The sequence below is a fragment of the Urocampus carinirostris genome, chromosome 17 (assembly GCF_059441175.1).
Source record: "Urocampus carinirostris isolate Australia breed hairy pipefish chromosome 17, RoL_Ucar_1.0, whole genome shotgun sequence".
Lineage (NCBI taxonomy): Eukaryota > Metazoa > Chordata > Actinopteri > Syngnathiformes > Syngnathidae > Urocampus > Urocampus carinirostris.
This window is the reverse complement of record NC_142365.1, coordinates 11,970,677-11,995,612: the sequence shown is the minus strand read 5'-3', so window position 1 is coordinate 11,995,612 and position 24,936 is coordinate 11,970,677. Positions and strand designations below refer to the sequence as shown.

The 24,936-nt window shown below is 38.0% G+C and overlaps 1 long non-coding RNA gene across 2 annotated transcripts; it reads right to left on the bottom strand.

The window, feature by feature from the left end:
• Positions 1–856: 856 nt before the first annotated feature.
• Positions 857–14,080, bottom strand: LOC148349229 (uncharacterized). Of its 2 annotated transcripts, none has more exons than XR_015847447.1 (5): positions 13,870–14,080; positions 13,411–13,440; positions 1,263–1,309; positions 1,113–1,187; positions 857–1,034 (listed from the first exon to the last, which is right to left on the bottom strand). It is a non-coding gene; the product is annotated as an uncharacterized LOC148349229 (long non-coding RNA). The 2 variants fall into 2 exon arrangements; XR_015847448.1 differs by having other exon boundaries at positions 1,270–1,309.
• Positions 14,081–24,936: the final 10,856 nt, after the last annotated feature.

The window sequence follows — 24,936 nt, the reverse complement described above, 5'->3', positions numbered from 1 at the left end:
TACATGATAACCATGGAAACCAAGCTTGCTATTACCAGGAAACATGCAAACGTTTCACTCTTCTTTATCCTCGCTAAGGAATACACCCGTAACCACAATGATCAGGACTTTTATTAAGAATAAGAAAGCGATTAAAGCCAGGAGATCTTCTATGGTCATTCTCACCAGTGAAAGTTCTAGAACAAAGTTTGATTATGATCCGCCACATCCACCCACTTTGCATCCACCCACTAACTCCACTGCACCATCTCACATCACGTCACACCAAAGGGACATCAAATGTCATTTTTCCTTTACATTTATATTCATTTATGACGCTATTTAATCACATATTATACATGTGTAGTACTAACATGATACTTTTTTGTGGTTTTGATGTTCTTATTAGCTGTACTCGGGCTTTAAAGCTAATTATCATAAGTTTCTATCCCCCGCTATACAGCAGTTTCCCGTTAGAACGTATTCATGTTGTATCCTGGGTATCTAGTATATGACTGTAACGTTAGCAAAGGTCAGATTTGACTCCAATTTGTTTCTTTTGAATAAATGTCGGCACGTGGGGAGGCCCTTGGAGAGCCACATTCATTATTCCTATCAGATGGAAAGGGGATCTGATAAGATGTTTGGGACACTCCAAGGACTTTGGCAACAGCGTCGAGGCACTGAGGAGTCCGGCAAGCCACTTGAGAAAACAATTGAGGGGAAAGGAATTTTGTGACTTTCTTCTTTCATGTAACAGCACAATCCGATTTTACACTTAAGACAAATGAACATGACCTGACTGGACTCGACACCAAGGGAGTGGGTTCGATCATTCAATGATCATACAATTTCAAAGAAGAACATATCGCCAATGACCAATACTACCTTGTATTTATTTGGATCAGATCGATCGTAAAATTCCCGGTATGCCCACCCGTAATATGAGCTGCTCAACAGTCAGTTTTTATTCAAAATGATTAATCAGACCATTGCATTAGAGCTCTTATTTACATAACCCCTTTCTACAAACGCTTGACTAACTAACCCTAATCCTGAAAAAGAAAAAAAAAACAAATGAGGTAGTCTTCAAAGCTCCTCCATTTGGCCCCAGCGCAAGCGTATTTGTCTACCTGTGTTCAATTTGGCCGGCTTTGATTCGGTCCATCCTTTTCTTGAAGCGCCGCCTAATAGCCTCTTTCCCCGCTCTGGAGATTGCACGGACAGGTCGGAAGGGGCAAAAAGCAAAAAGCCCCCCTACCCTTTAGTGCACCGTCGTTTACCGCTTACTTGAATTAATCTGCCATCCCGGTGATGAGACGGGCGAGGTCTGCAAGGCGGCAGAAGACAAAAAGAGGTGTGTCATTTGTTGACATTGTAGTATTAATATAATTAATTACAATAGTTTGTTGCAGAAATACTAGAACAATACTAAAAAATAATTACACAATTGAGGATCAAATCTTGTGCTTAAAAATAGGGACCTAACATATAAATTTGCTTTCTTTCTGAAAAGAAAAAAATACGACATAAATACTACTACAGTAATACAGTGAAAAGAAAATACTACAGAAATATTTAAACTGAAATACTACAAAACTACTACAACTCCAGTAACAGTAAAAATAACATAAATACTACAATTTACCACAATGAAAATACTTAAAATGTACTTCCAGAGAAACACTACAAAAATACCAGTACATTAATAATATAATACATATGTATTAAGAGATACTAATAAAAATACTTCTACATAAAGATACTACTGCATGAATACTACCAAAAAATACAGAAAAAGTGCAGTAAAACTGCAAAATTACTACAAATATGCTACAAAAATAATAATAAAGATACAAAGGATATATTCATAAAAATAATACAGTACTGTATAAAAATACACTCACACAATTATATATATATATATATATATATATATATATATATAATATAAATACAGAGATTAATTAAAAAAGTAGACTGAAATTACCTAGACTGATTATCTAAAATTCCTTTGTTTAAGGGGACAGTGTGTAATATTTTGTTTCTTAGTTTTTTTTAAATTCATTAAAAAAATACAAAAATATTGATTTGATGAATAATGACCAAAAATACATGAACTATCAAATAAACATGCATGTTTTACATACCTTTTACTTCTAAAAATTGGCATATATTATACATAACATGAGCCTCACCCAGAGGAAGCTAAAATAATATTCGGCCATCTTGCTGCTACGGGGTACCCGAAAAGAACAAAAAAGGTTAGGAAAAATAAAAGAGAAGAAAAATGGCACAGTGTGGTCCCTTTGTGTCTACGTAGTTTGTTTTCCAATGCTTTTTAGCATTCATTTTTGCTTGTGCTACACGATATAGATAATACATATTGTCGCTTTAAAGATTTGTGAAAAAAAACAAAAATGACAATTTAATTATTCAAATAACTAAATAGCTAAATAACCAAATGACTGACTCAATATATGAATAAATATTTACATCAGTATATGTAAAGTATATAACCATATTATTGATAAAACACTGTCTAATAAATTACTCCGGAAAATAATATGTTGAGGGGAATAAACTGAGAAGAAATGAAAGTGTTTTTAAAAGTTAGATCAGGGCAAGGAAAAAAAAGGAAGAAAAGGAAGTCAAAGTATTGGAACGTAGTATTACTGTGCTTCCGATGCCTTTCACCCGGTGAGAAGAAAGGATCCACTTCACCTCTCGCTACGCATAAAAAGAAAACAGCCGCCCAAGCGAGCCACTGGAGCACAATAAGGAAAAAACTTTTCTTCTTTTCATTCTATTTCCATAGCATCTTTACTGCCTCCGATCCTCACCGTCTTTTCAGGGACAAATACTTTGCGTGTCTTTCATTTCTTTACTGTAACTTCTGTAGTACTTTTGCTCATATGAACTGAACCTTCGTAGCTTTTGCTCATTCAAGGTCCTCTTTCAGTGAACTCCGATGGAATTTGTGTATGTTTAGTATAGGGATTACATAATTCTTCTGAGCCAGACCCAAAAACTTGAGTAGTCATCTATGCGAGTGGTCGGTAACCACTGGGACAAGGACCAGTACTGAGAAAATAAATTGTCTTCATTTTTTTTGCTTGTACAGATGTACCTCTACTTACGAACGTCTCTACATACGAAAGTCCTGAATAGGAAAATATTGCCTCCAGTTACAAAGACGTTTCAGGATACGAAGTCAAAAATACAGTCCAGTACGCGCCGCTCCCCGAGTTAGCCGGACGAAAACAAACATGTTATCGATTAAAATCTGCCTGGCAACCCGGTGCGCATGCGTGCTTTCAGCATGCTCTTCGTGTCACAGTTCAGGGACGAGGAGGAGGAGTTCCGGCAAGATAGCAGGGAGGAGCAGCTATCATTTAATCAGCTCAAATTAAAAATATTTCAGCAAAATTCCACGAATTATCGGAATTTGTGGAAAGGAATCACCCAGAACGGATTGTCAAAAGCCAGCAAAAGCAGATGCCATTGAATTGTTTTTTCAAGAAACACAAGGCAAAAAGGTAAATGAATATTATTATTATTTCCTTTATTATAATTTTTTTTTTAATTCTGTGCCTCTCGTTTTATTATTTTTATAATGCTGTCATCTCATTTTAGAATGCATTTTTTTCATGTTCTGATGCACTTTTATAATTGATCAAAAAATATCATACTGTACCTTTGCAGGGCTTGGAACGGATTAGAGTATTTAGATACAAAATGACTCTCTACTTACGAAGTTTTCAGGTCATTGGCTATTACCAAAACAAATTAAATTTGTAAGTAGAGGTACCACCGTACCGTATTTATTTATTTTCACCCAAATCAACCTGTGCTTAATACCGAGGTTTTACTGTAGTATATCACTGTATATGAGCAATGACTGATCAGTCAACAAATATCAGCGACCTCATTTACAAAAGAAATAGAACCCGGATCGCGGCAATGAGAGTACCAAATCTTATCCACTAGGTCACTAGTAGATATGTAGATTACAAAGGAAAAGGCATTAGATTTGATTTAAAAAAAATCGCCCTACTTTTTATGGTGCCAAGTTGTACAACGTCGTAACGGAGCAATCTGGGAAACCATTCAGCCAAAACAACATTGTACCATGAGTAGAAATAGTATGATGATGATAGTAAAATCGAAGGCCCTTTCTTATGTTATCTAGATCTGGAGTGGTCTGGTGTTTGAAACAGTGGATTTATGATTATTATCTGGTCTCTTCTTGCCTGTGCAGTGCTAAAACTTATTTTGTATTTATTTTTTATTCATCTCAAACCAGTACAACAATTAAGACAAAAATTATGTATTTTTTCACAGCTCCTCTATGAGTTTGTATAGCGTGGTGAGTTGGTTTAGGTGTAAACTTATATTCACAGAATAACGCGTAAAACAAATTAAAGACCAGAAAATGACCCAAACGTGAATGGGTGGTATGAAATAAGTGTAAAATGGGTTTAAGGTTAGTCATTTTAAAAAAAAGTTCTATTTATTCTATTTATTGAAAGTCAAGTCAAGTCAAGTCATTTTTATTTGTATAGCCCTAAATCACGAAGAGTCTCAAAGGGCTTCACAGATTGTTACACTATATTACACAAACTATTTTCAACCGACAAGAGGAGTAGGTTATTCGTATGCAATGGAGTAGAAGTGAGTTTTAAGTTTAGATTTAAACATTTCCACTGAGGTTGCAGATCGAATCTCAGGGGGAAGAGCATTCCACAGCACCGGTGCCCGGATGGAGAACGCTCTCGAACCAGCAGAAGACTTCTTTGCTCTCGGGATCACCAGAAGACCAGCACTCTCAGATCGTAGGCTTCGGACCGGGACATAGGGGCAAATCAGATCTGAAAGATAAGAGGGAGCAAGTCCATGTATGATTTTGTACAATACTAAGAGAACTTTGAAGTCACATCTTTGGCTAACTGGGAGCCAATGCAGGTTAGCCAAAATCGGTGTTATGTGATCGTACTTTTTTGTCCTAGTTAAAAGCCTCGCTGCGGCATTTTGTACTAGCTGAAGAGACTTGATTCTGGACTTCGGGAGACCGGAGAGTAGTGCATTGCAGTAATCGAGACGGGAGGTAACAAATGCATGAATTATTGTTTCCGCATCAGACTGAGACAGTATTGAACGGATTTTAGCAATGTTGCGAAGATGGAAGAAGGCAGTTCTAGTAATTTGCTTTACATGCATCTCAAAGGATAGATCAGGGTCAAATATGACACCTAAATTTTTAACTGAGTCACTCTGTGTGATGTGACATTTGTCAATGTTCACAGCAGTTTTTGCGAATAAGTCCCGGCATTTAGAAGGACCAATGACTAACATTTCGGTCTTTTCAGAGTTAAGACGCAAGAAATTGAGTGACATCCACTCTTTTATCTCAGTGAGACAGGCCTCCAAATTTCCACAGTTTAGTGTGGAAGATTCCTCCAACGGAAGATATAGTTGAGTGTCGTCTGCGTAGCAGTGGAAGCTGATATTGTACTTGCGAATAATATCACCTAATGGAAGCATGTAAATGTTGAAAAGTAGGGGGCCGAGCACTGAACCCTGCGGAACACCGCAGGTAACATTAAAGGGCTCAGATGTCGTTTCACCATATTTAACACAGTGCGTCCTATCTGAGAGGTAAGATTTGAACCACGAGAGGACGGCTCCTGAGAGACCAATCCATTTTTCCAACCGTTCTAGTAGGATATTGTGGCGCACTGTGTCAAAAGCAGCACTAAGATCCAGTAGCAGCAAAAGTGATGAAGCGCCAGAATCCATTGACATTAGGAGATCATTTGTTACCTTGATCAGAGCTGTCTCAGTAGAGTGGTTAGCCCTGAATCCAGATTGCATGGATTCAAAAAGGTTATTCTCCGATATGAAAGCATTCAGCTGCTGTGCCACTACTCTTTCGAGTACTTTAGAGAGGAAAGGTAGGTTTGACACAGGTCTGTAATTACTTAATATTTCTGGATCAAGGTTGGGTCGTTTCAGTGTGGGTTTAATAACGGCGGACTTAAAAGCTGCTGGAACTACACCTGAGGAGAGTGATGTATTTATAATATTTAGAACTGAAGGCCCAAGGACGCTAAAAAGACTTTTAATAAGTGAACCTGGGAGAGGGTCGAACTGGCAAGTTGTCGGTTTGGCCGCATTCACCACTTGTTTGAGATCATCAAGTGACAGTTCACTAAAACCGGCCATTTTCCCAGGGCAGCCACCCTGTCGTGCATCTGTAAATTTCAGTCCTTTAATACGTGTGGTACTAACAATATCTTTTGCAATTTCTTCCTGTATGCATTGAATCTTCTTAGTGAAGTAGACCATTAAGTCCTGAGCAGAGTGTGTCGAACTGTCTGCGATAGCCTGTTGCCTTGTAAGCGATGCTACAGTGTCAAAAAGGGCTTTGGGGTTGTTCTTTTGAGACGCAATCACCTTCGAAAGGTAGGCCGATTTTGCAGAGGCAAGGGCCGCTTTATACTTTAACAAGCTGTCACACCAGGTTTGATGGAAAACCTCAAGCTTGGTAGCGCGCCATTTTCTCTCCCATTTCCTGCATTCTTTTTTAAGGGCTCTAGTTTCATCAGTAAACCAAGGTGTGCGTCTTTGGCTGCGCATGGATACATGCTCGCGGCTAGCTCTCCAGCTAATCTTCTATTTATTGCCGTTCTCTTGTCTTTTTTGCTTTCACTTTTGGACACATGTGTGGCCAAAAACACTTACAGTAGGGACGAACTTATTCGGTTGGGTGGGCGTCTAAATTTCGATTTTTCGGGCACTTTTTATACCGCCCATGATATACCGAGCAGAGACGGGAGTCGTAGGCGGAGTGTCAAACAAAGGTGCCAACGGACGCTGCTTTAATAACATGTAAACTTGCGATAACCAAAACAAACACCCGAGAGTGGCTAGAACCGGTCGAATTAAGAGTCCCCCTAGGACCTCGCCAACTAAACAATAGTTCCGTGGGTGAATTATGTACAACCCACTACACAAGCCCCCCCAGAATTCACCCATAGTCAAAGTCTCTGTGCCTGGTTGGGACGCTGACCCGGCCACTGCGGGTACAAGGAGTTGGAACAGCGGGGGGGTGAGAGCTTGTGGACTCAGTTGGAAAGCCCACAGTTGCTGGGGGCGGAGGGTCAGAGTGGGTACCCACGGGACCGGAGGGTCGTGCCGCAGGAGGACGGCCGCGCCGTGGGGCTTGGGCCAGTTCCAATGGCTTGGACATATCCATGTGGGCAGGCTTAACCCTGTCCACGGAGACAGTCTCTGGCCTACCACCAATGTCCACGACCATGGTCTTGTCGCCATGCTGCAGGACCTTAAACGGTCCATCATAAGGAGGGCGCAATGGTCCGCGGTGGGCATCGTGGCGAATGAAAACAAAACCAGCCGAGCGCAGGTTGGAGGGAACCCGTGAAACTGGCCTGCCGTGTCGCGATGTGGGGATAGGCACAAACGCTCCCGCAGTGCCCTGCAAGATGGACTTCTCCCTGGATGCAGCCCAGGGTGTCGTTGGGTCTGGGATGAAATCACCTGGCACCCGCAGCACTTGACCGTAAACCAACTCAGCTGAAGAGCACTGAAGGTCTTCTTTGGGAGCGGTCCTCAGTCCCAGCATGACCCAGGGTAGCTTATCGACCCAGTCCCCATCGGTCAGGCTGGCGCGCAAGGCCGCTTTCATCGAGCGGTGGAACCGCTCGCACAACCCGTTAGCCTGGGGGTGGTAGGCAGTGGTGCGGTGAAGTTTGACTCCAAGGCTCTCGGCAACCGTGTTCCCCATATGTGCGGATGGGGGTGTCATTGGCAGAAGTTAATGGAGGTCCATGTGTTCCCCCCCCACATCGTCCACAGTGGCAGGGAGGACGCTCCTCTGGGCGCCGGTGTCACACAAGAACTTTTGGCCGGAGATGGTGTCCCGGATGAACAGTAGCCGGTTTCTTGCGCCTACACTCACGGCCGCTACAGAGTGCAGGCCTTGAAGTTTCCCGTCGCGTTGGAGGTGCAAGGGGGACGGCACTTCTTGGCCCTGGGCCCAAAACGTGCATGGTAGTAACACAGACCTGACACATTCTGATCGTCGGTGGCCGCGCGTGCCTTGCTGGCTGGGGGCGTCGCACTTGATGGTTTGTAAGTGCGTGTAGGGGCCAGCACCTCATGTGTGTATCTATGTGTGGCCAGGAAAAACCGGTCCGCTTCCTCTGCCAGTGCACGCGGATCTGTAATGGTTGTATTCGCAAGCGCCGTCTGGACATGCGGCGGCATGTGACGCAGAAAAAGTTCAATGAAAAGAAAATTTGGCTCTTCGGTGCCAAGCAAGTTTAACATAATTTCCATGTGATCCGATGGCTTACTGTCTCCTAAGCCCTGAATAGCAAGGAGGCGTCGAGCACGCTCAGAACGCGACAGTTCAAAGATTCTGAGGAGATATGCCTTCAGTCCCTTATATTTATCCAGTTCAGGAGGGGATGTGATGAAACTCACCGCTCTGGCTGCAGTTGAGCTCCCCAGAGCAGACACCACGTGGTAATAGCGAGAGTCATCATTAGTGATTCCGTGCAGGGCGAATTGAGCCTCTGCTTGTGCGAACCACGTTAGCGCTGATGACTCCCAGAACTCGGGGAGCTTGAGGATGGGCGCGTATGCCATGACGGTATGCTCAGTAGTATGCACAGCCTCGGAAACTTCCACGAGACTAATGTCGGGGTCACCAATGTAGCGAGCAGAGACGGGAGTCGTAGGCGGAGTGTCAAACAAAGGTGCCAACGGACGCTGCTTTAATAACATGTAAACTTGCGATAACCAAAACAAACACCCGAGAGTGGCTAGAACCGGTCGAATTAAGAGTCCCCCTAGGACCTCGCCAACTAAACAATAGTTCCGTGGGTGAATTATGTACAACCCACTACATCCTCTTAATAAACGTCGCCGACGGCGCCGTAAAGAAAGGACAAAGAAGCGTGGTTGCCGTGCAGGTAGATGTGTGAAACGTGTGAAGTCCAAGCAGCAAGATGGACGCGAGGATGGACGCGAGGATGTAACTAATTCCACCATTTATTCCTCGCCGGACAACCGACGCTTTAAACTCAGCGCTCACGAGCGGCCACAACGCCGGGAGCTTTTGAAGATCTCGACAAAGACTACAAAGAGTTCAGCTAAGTCAAATGATTCAGCAAAGCTGAAATTTGGTCTGTTAAATATTAGATCGCTTGCTCCAAAAGCTTTACTTGTTGATAACATTATTCGTGATTATAAACTTAACTGTATGGGTCTTTGTGAAACGTGGTTACGCCCGGATGAGCACTTAGCTCTAAATTATGCCTCTCCCCCAGACTACGAGAGTAGTCATATAGCACGCACGCTGAAAAGAGGTGGTGGTGTTGCGCTAATCTCTGAAAAATCGCTCAAATTTAATACACGTACCTCTAATAATTACAAAACGTTTGAGGCTCTTGTGATGCGGTCCCCTCAATTGTCAATTGATGTAATAACTATCTATCGTGCACCTGGGCCATACACAACTTTCTTAGACGAATTTGCTGAACTTTTGTCTGAACTAGTAACCTATGCAGACAAAATTATAATTATGGGAGACTTTAACATTCATATGAACTCCCCACACAGTTCACTTACTATTGCGTTTAGTTCTCTAATTGATGCATTTGGTTTTACCCAACTGGTTGACTTGCCAACCCATAAAAATGGGAACACGCTAGATTTGATTCTGACTCGAGGAGTTTAAAGTGGCAGGCTAAAAAGTGGGATGCCAACTAAATAAATAAGAGGCACAAAAAGGAACCCTAACCTGAACCTAGTTTTGAAAAAGTAAGAAATACGTAGTAGGATTAAGGCACAGATGTCAAACAGGCGGCCCGCGGGCCAGATCAGGCCCGCTAAGGGATTGAATCCGGCCCGCGAGACAACAACCAGAGAAGCGCAAGAGAAAAACAAGCTGCAGGTTGAAATATGTCAACTTGATGTTGCCAAAGCCAGGCGCCTCTCACAAAGACACTGTACTTGTAATTAAATCTCTCTCTCTCTGTCTCTCTCTCTCTCTCTTTTCCACTCCCTTTTCTCCCACTCTGTCTCTTTCACTCTCAGTGTCTCTCTTTTTCTCTTCCTTTGCCTCTTTCTCTCTCTCTCTCTCTCTGTCTTTTTAACTTAGTTTGCTCTAATTTCCGTTTTGACCTTTTCTCTCTTTTCTCTTTCTCTCTTCCTACCCTTTGCACTTTCTTTTCTCTCCTTCTGTCTTTCTATTTCTCTTTGGATTTCTTTCTTCCTCTCCCCTTCTTTCCCCTTCTCTCATGACTTCTCTTTTTATCTCTTCTGTTTCTCTCGCGCTCTCCCTCTCTCTCTTTCTCTTTCTTTGTCCTGCCCTCTCTCATTTTCCCTCCCTTTTTCTCTTATCTCTTTATCTCCCTTTTTCTTTCTCTTTAATCTACTAGTCCAGCCCTCGACAGAATGTTTGTTCTATTGTGTGGCCCCTGAGTTAAAATGAGTTTGACACCCCTGGATTATAGAATGAAATTTAGTTATTTTTCTTCTATTAAACTGAAAACAGCAGGCGAAAAAGTGGACTACAACCCAGTGTGGAAGCACCCAAAATATATGAAATGCAAAAAAAGGGGACCAACTTGAATGTATGGTATTCAAAATATTACTAAATAGAAACAAATAATTTTAAAAGTGCATGAATTATTTATTTTCAAAAGTCATCAATCCAAAAATAGCCATTTGTTCCCCCTAGTTGCTGTCAGTAAGGTTAACAGAAACGGGCTGAGAGCTCACTGTATCTTATAAAGTTTTGAGTTGTCTATTTTCTTTTTTTCACCCTGCTTTTATTCTTCTATTAAATTAAAAATGGTGCAGTAAAGGTGGGCTGCCACCTAGTGGGGGGATGATGGGATCATATATATCTATCTCATCTCATCAGCTACACCGCTTATCCTCAGTGGGGTCGCGGGAGTGCTGGAGCCCATCCCAGCAATCATCGGGCAGTGGGCAGGGGACACCGTGAACTGGTAGCCAGCCAATCGCAGGGCACATGGGGACAGACAACTCACTCGCTCATTCACAACTAGGGACAATTTGGACCGGCCAATTCACCTGAAATGCATGTTTTTGGAATGTGGGAGGAAACCGGAGTGCCCGGAGGAAACCCACACAAGCACGGGGAGAACATACAAACTCCGCACAGGAGGTCCGGAGCTGGATTTGAACCCACGCAGGAGGTTCCTAAGACATGAACTGTGCTGCACATGCGCTAACCACTGCACAGCCGTGCTGCCCTATATATATATATATATATATATATATATATATATATATATATATATATATATATATATATATCCTGTTGTCAGTCCATAAAGTGTGCTGTCCCCCTAGTGGGGAAACAACAGAATTACACCTAAAATACAGGTGAAAAAAGGACCCTCACCTAAATTTATGGTATTAATGAAATATACGAAATGAACATTTGGAATTATACATATTCTTCCCATTATTGACTTTTTTAAACCTTCCTTTTATTATTCTATTTAATTGAAAATGGTAGGTTAAAAGTGGGCTGCCACCTACTAGGGGGGACGCTGGGATTACACTCAAAATGAATCAAAGGGAAAACGACCCTAACATGAATCTGCAGTATTTTTTTAAAGTATAGAACGAGTTTAAGCATTATGTACCCCACCCAAAAAATTAAAATAAAATAAAAAAATCCTGTTGTCAGCCTTCTTTGGAGTGAAAAATGGCAGCCTATAAAATGTGCTGATCCTACCTCTCAGATAGGACGCACTGTGTTAAATATGGCGAAATGACATCTGAGCCCTTTAGTGTTACCTGTGGTGTTCCGCAGGGTTCAGTGCTTGGCCCCCTTCTTTTCAGCATTTACATGCTTCCATTAGGTGATATTATTCGCAAGTACAATATCAGTTTCCACTGCTACGCAGACGACACTCAACTATATCTTCCGTTGGAGGAATCTGCCACACTAAACTGTGGAAATTTGGAAGCCTGCCTCATTGAGATAAAAGAGTGGATGTCACTCAATTTCTTGCGTCTTAACTCTGAAAAGACCGAAATGTTAGTCATTGGTCCATCTAAATGCCGCGACTTATTCTCAAAAACTGCTGTGAACATTGACAAATGTCACATCACACAGTGACTCAGTTAAAAATGTAGGTGTCATACTTGACCCTGATCCATCCTTTGAAACGCATGTAAAGAAAATGACTAGAACCGCTTTCTTCCATCTTCGTAACATTGCTAAAATTCGTTCTATACTGTCTCAGTCGGATGCGGAAATTATAATTCATGTGTTTGTTACCTCCTGTCTCGATTACTGTAATGCACTACTCTCTGGTCTCCCGAAGTCTAGAATGAAGTCTCTTCAGCTGGTACAAAATGCCGCAGCGAGGCTTTTAACTAGGACAAAAAAGTCCGATCACATCACACCGATTTTGGCTAACCTACATTGGCTCCCAGTTAGCCTTAGATGTGATTTCAAGGTTCTCTTAGTATTATACAAAATCATACATGGACTTGCTCCCTCTTATCTTTCAGATCTGATTTGCCCCTATGTCCCGGTCCGAAGCCTACGTTCTGAGAGTGCCGGTCTTCTGGTGATCCCAAGAGCAAAGAAGTGTACTGCTGGTTCGATAGCGTTCTCCATCACCGGTGTTGTGGAAGGCTCTTCCCCCTGAGAGCCGATCTGCAACCTCAGTGGAAACGTTTAAATCTAAGCTTAAAACTCACTTCTACTCTATAGCATATGAATAACCTACTCTTCTCGTCGGCTCCAGAGCAGGGGAATGTATAATAATATTCTGAAAAATAGTCTGTGTAATATAGTGTAATAATCTGTGAAGCCCTTTGAGACTCTTCGTGATTTAGGGCTATACAAATAAAAATGACTTGACTTGACTTGCTGTCACCTATTGGGGAAACAACAGGATAACACCTAAAATAAAGATGAAAAAGGACCCTAACCTAAATCTATAGTATTAATAAAATATACGAAATGAATACTGCGGCTGCATCGGCTCGCTACAACGGGCCAGGTGCAATCGACATTTCGTTCTGTGTACATTGTTACACAGAATGACAATACAAGGAAATTATTATTATTATTATTATTATTATTATTACATACAATTTATTCTCCTTATTTGTTTTTTTAAACCCTGCTCTCTTCTTCTATAAAATTGAAAATGGCAGGGTAAAAGTAGGCTGCCACCTACTGGGAGGACAGTGGGATTACACTCAAATGGGATTAAAGGGAAAACGACCCTAACATAAAAATAAAAACATGAATTTTATTTTTTAAAGAATAGAACAAGTCTAAGGCAACTGTACCCCACTTTCCCAAAAATATATACCTATAAAATAAAAAAATATGCATATAACCTGTTTTCAGCCCATAATCGATGCTGCCACCTAGTGGGAAAACAACAGGATTACACGTAAAAATGGTGAAAATAAGGACCTTTACCTCAATCTATAGTATTAATAAAATATATGAAATGAGTTCTAAGCCCCAACACCCCCAAAACGGACATAACAAAACGCTGTTGTCATTCCTAATTAACAAAAATGGCCGGCTAAAAAGCATTAACTAGACCCCAAATGAATTACTGGCAAAAAATGGACATTAACAGTATTTTAAAAAGTTTAAATGGAGAGTTGAAATTGTTATCGAAATGAATGCTAACTAGCATTAGCTGTAAAACATCCCTCCTTTGACTCTAACAATAGTTTTAGTTCACAAGGAATTAAGAATATGATATTGTTCCGTTTTCTCATAACACCCGTCTGTTTTGTGGAAACAAATGCTAATTAGCGTTAGCAGTAAAACAAATGTCATACCTCCTCATCCTGGCAAATCTATTGTTTTTGCGTCTTTGTGGTGACGGCTAGCATGTGTTGTGAAAAACCAAAGTGTTCCGCAAAGGAATGTTTGGCGGCTAAATAAAGAAGACCGCGGAAGCGGCCGAGAAAACGATAAAAAACATAACAAAAGAAATCAAAGAGAATCAATTTTGTCAAAGTCGACTGCAGCTGCCGCGTGGAGCGGATCGTTTCAATTAAAGTAAATATGGGAACTTCCAAGACCGAAATGTTTATGGTGGGCTTGAGTTATGTGCTGCCAACTTGTCTTCAAAGACACACAAGAAGAATCAAAGAACTTATAAGGAGCGATTTCTTTCAAAGTGTCCGAAACGCTTGGTGATTGTAGTATAAATAAGTACAGGAGAACCCCCGGGATACGGCGACCCCACCTTATGACGTTTTCACTTTAAGGCAGGGGTGTCTAACTCGTTTTAGCTCGGGGGACACATGCGAGAAAAAAAACAATTCACGGGTGCTAGACTAGAGGATTAGAGACAAAAAAAAGAGAGAGAGAAATAGAGAGAAACAGAGAGAGAGAGAGAAAGAGAGAAAATGAAGGGGGAAAGAGAGCAAAAGAGAAAAATAAGGGGTAAGATAAAGAAACATTAAAAGAGAGAGTGAAAGAGAAAAAGAAAAAAGAAAGTGAGAATAAATGAAAATTGAGAGTGAAATAGATAAAAGAGAGAGGGGAGAAATAAAAAAATCGAGATAAAAAATTTGGGATGGATTCATAAAGTGTAAGAATGAAAAGTAATGAGAGGAGGAAGAGGGAGTGAAAGATAAAAAAGAGGTAAAAAAGACAGATAGAAAAAGAAACAAGAACAATAAAAAGAGAAAGAAAAAGAGCGAGATGAAGAGAGTTTAGGAAAAAGAAAAAAAACTGAGATAAAGAATGAGAAAAAGTATGAGAGACAGGGTGAGAGAGACGGAGAGAAAAAAAGACAAAAAGAGGGAGAAAATGGGAACGAAAGAAAGACAAGAAGAAAGTAATGAGAGAAAGACAACATTAGAAAGGGAGAGGGAACAGAGAGAAAGTGAATCAAGAGAGAGAGAGAAATTAAATCAAAGGAGAGAAAGAGAGAGAGAGATAGATAGATAGAGAGAGAGAGAGAGAGAGAGAGAAATTAAAGCAAAAGAGAAAGAAACAGAGAGAGAGAGCGAGAGCGAGAGCGAGAGCGAGAGCGAGAGCGAGAGCGAGAGAGAGAGAGAGAGAGAGAAATTAAAGCAAAAGAGAAAGAGAGAGAGAGAGAGAGAAATTACAAAGAGATAAAAAGAGAGAAGGAAAGTCCCAGAGAGAAGAAAAAGGATAAAGAAAGAGAAAAGATAGAAAGAAGTACAGCTTCAGTGTCTTTGGGAGTGGCACCTAGTTTTGGGGACATCAAGTGGACATATTTAACACTACTGCTTGTTTTTCTCTGTATCGCGTGTTGTATTTAATCCCTTGGTGGACCTCGTCCGTCCTGCAGGCCGCATGTTTGACACCCCTGCTTTACTTTGTGGAATAAGATGTTCTCCTCTTTTTAAGGCATTTTCCCACACCATATCACCAATGAACAATGTATTTCGCATGTCCAAAACCTTTGTAGCTATTGGTCTTCATCATAAAATGCTGGTCTGCTATTGGTTCGAATCAATGTATCCCTTTTGTTGGCTGAACTACCTCCCCATAACGCCTTGCTCTCCCTTCATTCACGTCAGAATCTTGTGTGCTTTGTAAAGACTTCGCGAATCGGCAATACTGTATTCTTTTGCGCTGTGTTTTTTCAGTATGGATCACAATATTTTCCGGGATGATAAAAGTAAAAGCAAAAACATGATAACCATGGAAACAAAGTTTGCAGTCATCGAGATGTATGATGAAAGCACAGGAATGGCCACTACCAATAAATGATCAGGACAATCCTTAAGAATAAGACGGCAATTAAAGCAAGAATCTTCCAAGGGCATAGCAATCCTCACGAGTGTAAGTTTCAAAGTATTTTAATTTCAATACCCTGTCCAGCCGTCCCCCCTCCTCCTCTGCATCCATCCGCTACACCACTTGACCAGCTCATATCATGTCACATCAAAGGTAATTCAAATTTCAATTTGCTTAACATTAAATTTCACGTTTAATTTTCTCCAAACATACACCTGTGCATTACACCTGAGTAGTAGTTTGTCATTTTAATGTTTTTATCCAGGCTACGGAACACATTCGCTAATTACCATAGGTTTTTATCCCCCACTATAAGACAAATTTACTCCAGATAAACATCATGTCTTAGGGCTTCTACTGTTGTATGAAAATGATATAGAAATAAACTGATTTTAAAATATATGCATTATTTTTTTCAAATAACCTTTTTCTTTTTAAATAAAAAACTTGACCATTAATTAAAAAACAGACTTTTACAATGCCCAAGAAACTAGTTTATTATTTTCTTTACAAAAACAAACAAACAAACAAACAAACAAAAAACACGAAAAATAGAAAATAACACAGAGAAAACGGAATAAAATAGTGATTTGGCCTCACTAGGAGAAAAGCTGCTTTTAATTGAACCAAATATTTTTGGAAGTTACGTACCAGGCGTCCTCATGGCTAACAAGCCCCAGAACTGCAAACAATTCAAAGATGAAGTAATAAAAAATAAATAATAGACAGTAAACAGGACATGCTCCAGTCTCCAGAACATGGCAGTTAAATTAAGAAATAAATGAGCTAAAATGATACATTTAAAATCAATTTAAGTCATAAGAGGAGCGTGGACTTCAATCTCGCGATAACTTGACTTAGCCTGTCCTCTTGTGGAAATTTCTGAAATTGCATTTTTAAGGCTAGTCGCTGGCATTGATTATAGGTTGAGAATTATTAATTAGACGAAAAAACCTGCACATATTAATATTTACTATAATATAAAACTATTTATTGGTAATCAAAATAGTCGAAGATTTTGTTTTGAACGTTAAAATTTAGAATCGGCTGCCTTCTGCTGGTCAATGTGCTACATTACGTCACAAACCAGAATTACAGTTCTTATTTTTCTTACTTAAGTAAATATATTTTATACATAATTTTCTTCTTAAAAAATAAAAAAAGAATAAAATGCAATTCCATTTTTAAAATACTTAAAAATGCGATCAAAAATGTATAAATACAGTACATACCTTACCAACACTGCGTTGGGCTCCATCTTTTCTGCCGTTAAAAATTAATGTTTTTGTTTTTTTTTGTTTTTTGTGTTGAGTGGCACTGTGTGTGTATATGTTTGTATATACAGTGAAAATAATAAGTATTTGAACACCCTGCTATTTTGCTATTTATCCCACTTAGAAATCATGGAGGGGTCTGAAATTGTCATGGTAGGTGCAGGTCCACTGGGAGAGAGATCCAGAAATCACAATGCATGATTTTTTTACTATTTATTAAAAAATGAATGTTAATATTTGGTACAGTAGCCTTTGTTTGGTATAACAGAGGTCAAACGTTTCCCGTAGTTTTTCACCAGGTTTGTACACACTGCAGCAGGGATCTTGGCCCACTCCTCCATACAGATCTTCTCTAGATCAGTCAGGTTTCTGGGCTGTCGCTGAGAAACACAGCGTTTGAGCTCCCTCCAAAGATTTTTGATTGGGTTCAGGTCTTGAGACTAGATGCTAGAACCTTGATATGCTTCTTACGGAGCTAGTCTTTGGTTTTCCTGGCTGTGTGCTTTGGGTCGTAGTCATGTTGGAAGACCCGACCACGACCCATCTTCAATGCTTTGAGGGTTCCCCAAAAATCTCACAATACACAGCCCCAGTCATCCTCTCTTTAATGCAGTGCACTCGTCCTGTCCCATGTGCAGAAAAAACGCCCTCAAAGCATGATGCCATCACCCCCATGCTTCACAGTACGGATTGTACTCTTCATTCTTCTTTCTTTAAAGACGCTTAGTGGAATTATGACCATAAAGCTCTATTTTGGTCTCATCTGACCACAAAACTTTCTCCCATGACTCCTCTGTATCATCCAAATAAATCACACAAATACATTGTTAAAAACCATGCATTGTGTTTTCTGGATTTTTCTTTTTAGTTTATCTCTCTCACAGTGGACATGTACCTACGATGAAAATTTCAGATCCCTCCATGACTTCTAAGTGGGAAAAATAGCAAAATAACAGGGTGTTAAAAGACTGTACGCATCTATAGATCCCATACAAAAACATAACCACCCTCACTTTGCTGGCATGTAATAACAAGAATCCTCTATGGTCTTTGATTGTTTATATTTTATTTTCTTTCATGACATTTCAGATCTCACGTGAAGCGCAGACAAACAAGAAATAAGGCAGATGATGGATACAAACACGTCCAAGCAAACCCGCCTGCAGTAAGAACAAGTGCATTAAGAACAACGGTAATAATAATATTCATAATAACATCGAGCGTTTTTTTTACAGGCCGGCTACAGCACAGGAAGTGAAGACGACGAAAATTGGGGGAAAAAAATAAGAGAAAGGAGGGGATGCGAGACGTGTGGAGAAAGAGACCAAGCATCTTGGTCATAAATTTTACAACATAGTAGAAAAAATTGATTTATGGCAGTAGTTTGGTTGGAGAAGTCAAGCTTGTTTATTATCTAAGTTTGTTATGTGCTTGTTGAGCAAATCTAAATCTATGCTGACTTACATTTATGCTAAAAAGTTTGCGCAGGACAGTTCGTTTTTTTCAGATAATCAAGTTAGTGACTATAATGTAACCTAAATAAAGCATTATCTAATAAATTCTTCCAAACTGTGGGAAGGGTCAACCAAAAAAGCATTTTAGGGGTTAAAGAATAAAAAAAAATAATCATTATAAAGTGGCTTGTGAAACTATTTGGCCCCCTTGAACTTTGTGACGTTTTGCCACATTTCAGACTTCAAAACAGAGATATAAAACTAATTTTTTGTGAAGCATCAACAATAAGTGGGACACAATCACGAAGTGGAACACACTTTATTGGATATTTTAAACTTTTTCTCCCACCCCAGCTGTAGACATTTGCAGTTCATCCAGAGAGATCATGGGCCTCTTAGCTGCATCTCTGATCAGTTTTCTCCTTGTATGAGCTGAAAGTTTAGGGCGACGGCCCCATCTTGGTGGTCTGATACTCCTTCCATTTCAATGTTATTGCTTGCACATTGCTCCTTGTGATGTTTAAAGCTTAGGAAATCTTCTTGTATCCAAATCCAGCTTTACACTTCTCCACAACAGTATCTCGGACCTACCCGGTGTGTTCCTCGTTCTTCGTGATGCTCTCTGCGCTTTAAACAGACCTCTGAGACTATCACAGTGCAGGTGCATTTATTCAGAATCTTGATTACACACAGGTGGATTCCATTTATCATCGTTAGTCATTTAGATCAACATTGAATCATTCAGAGATCCTCACTGGACAGTTTGCTGCACTGAAAGTAAAGGGGCTGAATAATTTTGCACACACACTTTTTCGTTTTTTATTTGTTAAAAAAGTTTAAAATATCCAATAAAGTGTCTTCCACTTCATGATGGTGTCCCACTTATTGATGATGCTTGAAAAGAAATTACAGTTTTATATCTTAATGTTTGAAGTCTGAAATTTGGCAAAACGTTGCAAAGTTCAAGGGGGCCAAATAGTTTCGCAAGCCACTGTACATTAGGAGTAATACATCCTCCCCAATGTGTTATAATTATCTTTTTTTTTAATTATCATTAACATTTTGGTCTGTTTTAATAGATCCATCAAAACCATTTATATTTATCTTTTTATTTATATATTTTTTGTTTGATTCTCATTTTCTTTTTTATTAGCTCACTTGTATCCTTTTTTGTTGAAAGTGAGATTTTTTTTTAATTAGAGTAATTTGTAAATACACTCCCTCTCCATTAGTGACAATTTTTTTTTTAATTATAACAAAGAATTTAGTGAATTTGTGACATTTTTGCCACTATGAGCCAAGCCCTCAAAACTATTTCATGAATATTATTTAAGGTTTTAGGTCGTATTTTTTTGAAAAGTCATCAATGAAATAAGTTAAAATTGTGTACCGTTTTTGGTTGAAGGTTTTTTTCTTTTAATCAGGCAAAATATTACATTTGGTGTTAAGTTTTAACACAATTTGTTATATTTTTCAGTTAATTTTACGAAAAAATACATATAATTTGTGACCATTTTTTGATTTTAGACAAGTTATTAAAGTTGTTCATTTTCTTTTTGTTATTGTTTTTTTAATTATTATTGTTTAATTTTTTGGGGAAAGTCTTCAATTGTAAAAAACAACAACATTTTTTGTGAGTGGAGTGATAACATTGCTTTCTCCAAATTTTGTGAGTAGGATCAATACAATTATGAATAAAAAAAAAGAAGAAAAATGAACATTAAATATACATAAATTACACAAAGAGCGAATCATCAAAAGAAAAATTGAATTTGTGGAACAAATAAAATGGACATGTTTTTAAATTTCATCTTTTAGGAATAATATATTTTCTTCCCCCAATTTGTTACAGTTCTCGAAATAATCCCCCAAAATAAATTAGATGAGTGACATAATTTGTTCACTTTGAGTTGAGCCATAAAAATATGTATTACTTTTTTTGTATGAATTGTTCAAAATAAAAATAAAATCACACTGTGCGAATCAATTCAAAAAAATATAACATTTGTGGAAAAAAATAATAATTTTTTGGTTGAAAATTTTAATCCTAATGATTTCTCATTTTCAAAATCAAAAAAATGTCACCTTGTGCTAATCATAAAAATATCAATTAAATTTGTGCCCTTTTTTTTAAAATTACATTGTTATTGTTGAAAGTCGTCAATTGAAAAAAAGCTAAGAATACCATATTTTTTTTATATATTATTATTTTTCCCCCTATTTATTCAGCTAGCATTAAATATTAATCAAAAAGACCAATCAAAAACATTTTGAAAAGATAATTCCCAAAATTATAAGTCAAAATAATTGAAAATATTTCCCAATAGTTTTAGGCAATAAAAATGTTCTGCAAAGATTTTGGATTCATAAAAAAATACGGCAATAATTCATTAAAATTGAAATTTATTCCGATACAACAATTGTAACATGTAGACGGAAATAGCCCCCCCCAAAAAAAAACCAGCGAAAAAGAAACCCATCACATATACAAGATGCTTCAATATAATAACGGCAACCAATTTTAAATAAAAAAAAAAAAGACTGTGGTCATATACCAAGGCACTATGTCATTTCCAGTTTGCTCACATCAATGGGAGCTAGCTATGCTAACAATGCTAATCCTGCGGGGGAAGGGGGCAAAAGCCACGTCGGATTCGAACATTCTATCGTTTGAAAATGAACAAAATAAAGGAAAATAGACAGCTCAATAGAGGCTTTAGTAGCATAAATGAGATAACGTTTTTTTTTTCACGCCTTTGTTGTAGACGATGCTAGCTAGCTAGCTTGTGTTTTGTATTTCAATAAATTATTTTCATTTGTTTAAATGAGGAAATAGCGGCTATAATAGCACAGCTAAGCTAACATGCTCAACTGTTTTTTCCCATGAGATTGTTGAAGATGATGCTAGCTAGTTACCTTTATTTTTTTATTTCGCTAAATTATTGTTTGAATTAGGAAAAGCGGCTTTAGTAACAAAGCCAAATAGGAAAAAAAATGTTCGCGCTTGTTGTAAATTATATTAGCTAGCTAGGGTTTGTATTGCAATAAATTAATTTCTTTCAACTTGTTTAAATGAGGAAATAGCGGCTTCATTAACACAACTAAGTCAACAAACAAATTATGTTAGCTAGGTTGTGTTTCTAGTACTATAAATTATTTTCATTCAATGTGTTTAAATGAGGACATCGCGGCTTTAGTAACTCGGCTAAGCTAGCAAGCTAACTTTGTTTTGCGCGTTTGTTGAAGGTTATGCTAGCATTTGGATTTCAATCAAATATTTGTGTTCAGGTTTTTAAAATGCGGACAAAATGAAGTCGCTAAAACAGAAAATAATTTTTTTCTTTTGGTAGCGAACGGCAATTTTTGTTTTTTATACCAGCATGGACTATAAAAATTCCATTGGTGAAAATATATCTAAAACATAATTGTGACTTAAAATCAAGGAGGGTGACAGTTATTATTCATTTTCTCTTTTGTCTAAAAATTGTAAAAAACATTTTAAGGTCGTTTTTTTGTGAACTGGATACATAAATAACGACTTTTTGATAAATTTATTATTTTTTCCAGATTTTTTTCTCAATTGAATTCAAAATAATAACGATTCATTAACACGGCTAACCACAATACATGAAAAAGTTGCCTAATTTCCTAAAGTTAGCTAATTGATAATAATTTTTACTCCTCTAAATGGTGCTCTTGTTTTAAATACAAAGGCTAGTTCAATACATATCAAGTGCATCTTCAAACAAAGAGTGCCATCTATGGGAGTTAATCAATATTGCAATTGTTTTTTAAAAGCGATAACATTAGGAAAATGACGGTCTTATATGGTACTAGGCAAATTTTTTTCGAAATCTAAAAAATATTTTTACCCATTCTGAAATACGATTTCCAATACTTGGGAGGTTTGAAGTTATTATTTCGAGATAATTTTCTCGTATTGATGCCAGGTAATCGTTATTTTAACACGGCTAACCATAAAACAACAAAAAAACAACGGTTACCTTTGCCGATATTAGCAAAACAACCGAGTGTGAGCGCCATACGCATGGAAATAAAATAGAATTAAAATACACACCAACATGTGGAGAAAAACTGTAATTTTGTCAAATATACTCCCAAAGGCATGCTAACATCCTGATTGAAATAAAAAAAAAAAAATCGCGGAAAAAAAGAAGCTAAATAAATCAAGAAAAGCTTAATGGCGGCTTTAGTAGCACAGCTAAGCTAACAAGCTCTGGAAAATTTTTGGGGGGCAAATGCTAGCTCGCTTTTGTTTCGTGTGTGAATAAATTATTATTTTCAATTTGTTAAAACGAAGACAAAATGGCATCACATACAGAGCAAATGACCACTTTTGCTATCTTTTGAACTACAAATTCAGTATGCACAACACTGGGCTAACTATAATACAACAAAAAACGTTTCTTTTCCTCGAAGTTACCAACTTTTGTAGAGTCATCCATGCGAAAAAAATAAAATGAAAATCGATAACATCAGCATTACAATAGGAATCAGATGCTAGCAAGATGTACAGAAATACAGTCATTTTGCAAATATGCCCAAAATGCATGCTAACCTGCTAAATAGCTAAAAGCTAAATAGGCCAGAATGTCAATTTTTGAAGAACAAGAAAAACCACAATCCCAAGTCACAATGTGAAAATCGCAAAGAATTATTATTCTCATTATTGTTATTTAACTAAAGGCAGTTATCCGCGAAATGAAGCTACGCTCCGACATTTTAAGTTTGTGTCGGTGCGTAAAAAAAACAAACACACGCAGAAAAAACAACAGCAAGGAATCGGAACATTGACAAATCGTAAATTGTAACGCCACGAGAACTGTCCGACGTTTATTAATAAGGAAAAAACATCACGGAGTATATTTGTACACCCCCAACAATTTCGACAACCGATTTTTTTTTTCACGTAAAGCTACGGTCAGACATTTGAGTTTCTGTGGGTGTGAAGAAAAAATTATAATCAAAAAAGTGAACACACAAGGGGAAAACACCAGCAGAAAATCGTAACATTGACAAATCGTAAGTTGTAACGCCGCAAGAAATTTCCGATATTTTGTTGTACGAATGAAAAAATGGGAAAAGTCGTAATGTTACAAAAGCCCCAAAAGATTATAACCCGCCAATTTTTGTAGTTTTATTTTAACTTAAAGCTACCTTCCGACATTTTGAGCTTGTGCTGTTGCAAAACAAAACAAAACAAAAGGATATTCCAAAAAGAAACACAAGGGGAGGAAAAAAAGAATATCGTAAAGTTGACAAATCTCCAATGTTTGATTACAAGGAAAACACATGCATTTTTGTACACCGCATAAAATTTCGAAAACCAATTTTCGTTATTTCTTTTAAAATATAAAATTAGGTTCTGAAATGTTAAGTTCATGGTAATTCCAAATTGAAAATAATCAAAATGGTAATCATGTGGGGAAAAAACAACCGAAAATCGTAAAGTTAAGATAGATTTTCGATGTTTTGTTAAACAATTAAAAACATGGAAAAAGTCGCAACGTTAAACTTTGACCACCAATTAATGTACATTTTTCAAACGTAACGTTACGTTCCGATATTTTCAGATTGTGGTGGTAATAAAATAAAAAAATAAAAAGAAAAAATATATAATAACAAAAATATAACATTGACAACACATACACTTCAATACAATTCGAAATTTTCGTGAAAAAAATGTCATACATCCCCAAAAATTTCGACTACAGATTTTCGAAAAAAAATTTAAAAGCGACGTTCAGAAAATTTGAGTTCATAGTGGTACAGAAAAAAACACAATCAAAAAACTGAAAAAACGTGGAAAAAAACACAACAGCAAAATATCATTGAGACTTCGTAAGTTGTCACAGCATGAAAAATTCCCGATGTTTTGTTATAAGAAAAAAACGGCAAAAGGATTTTCGTACACAGAACATTTCGACGACTGATTTTCGTAACTTTTTTTTTAAACGTAGAGCTACGTTCCGACATTTTGATTTTGTGTGAAAAAACAATAAAAGCGAACAGGCGTGGGGGAAAAAAGAAAAACGTCAGAAAACTGTAAAATTGACACTTCGTACGTTGAATGAGAAATTCCCGATGTTTTGTTGTAAGAAAAAACGTCACAAGGATTTTTTACACCCTAACAAATTTTAAGTATTGATTTTCGTAATTTTTTTTAAACTTTAAGGAATGTTCCGACATTTTGATTTTGTGCGAACTAAACAATGAAAGGGAACATGAGAGGGAAAAAAACTAGAAGAACATCGTAAAGTTGACACTTCGTACGTTGTAACAGCATGAGGAATTCTCGATGTTTTGTTATCAGAAAAAAACATTACAAGCATTTTTGTAAGCCAACAAATTTCGACTACTGATTTTCGAAAAACAA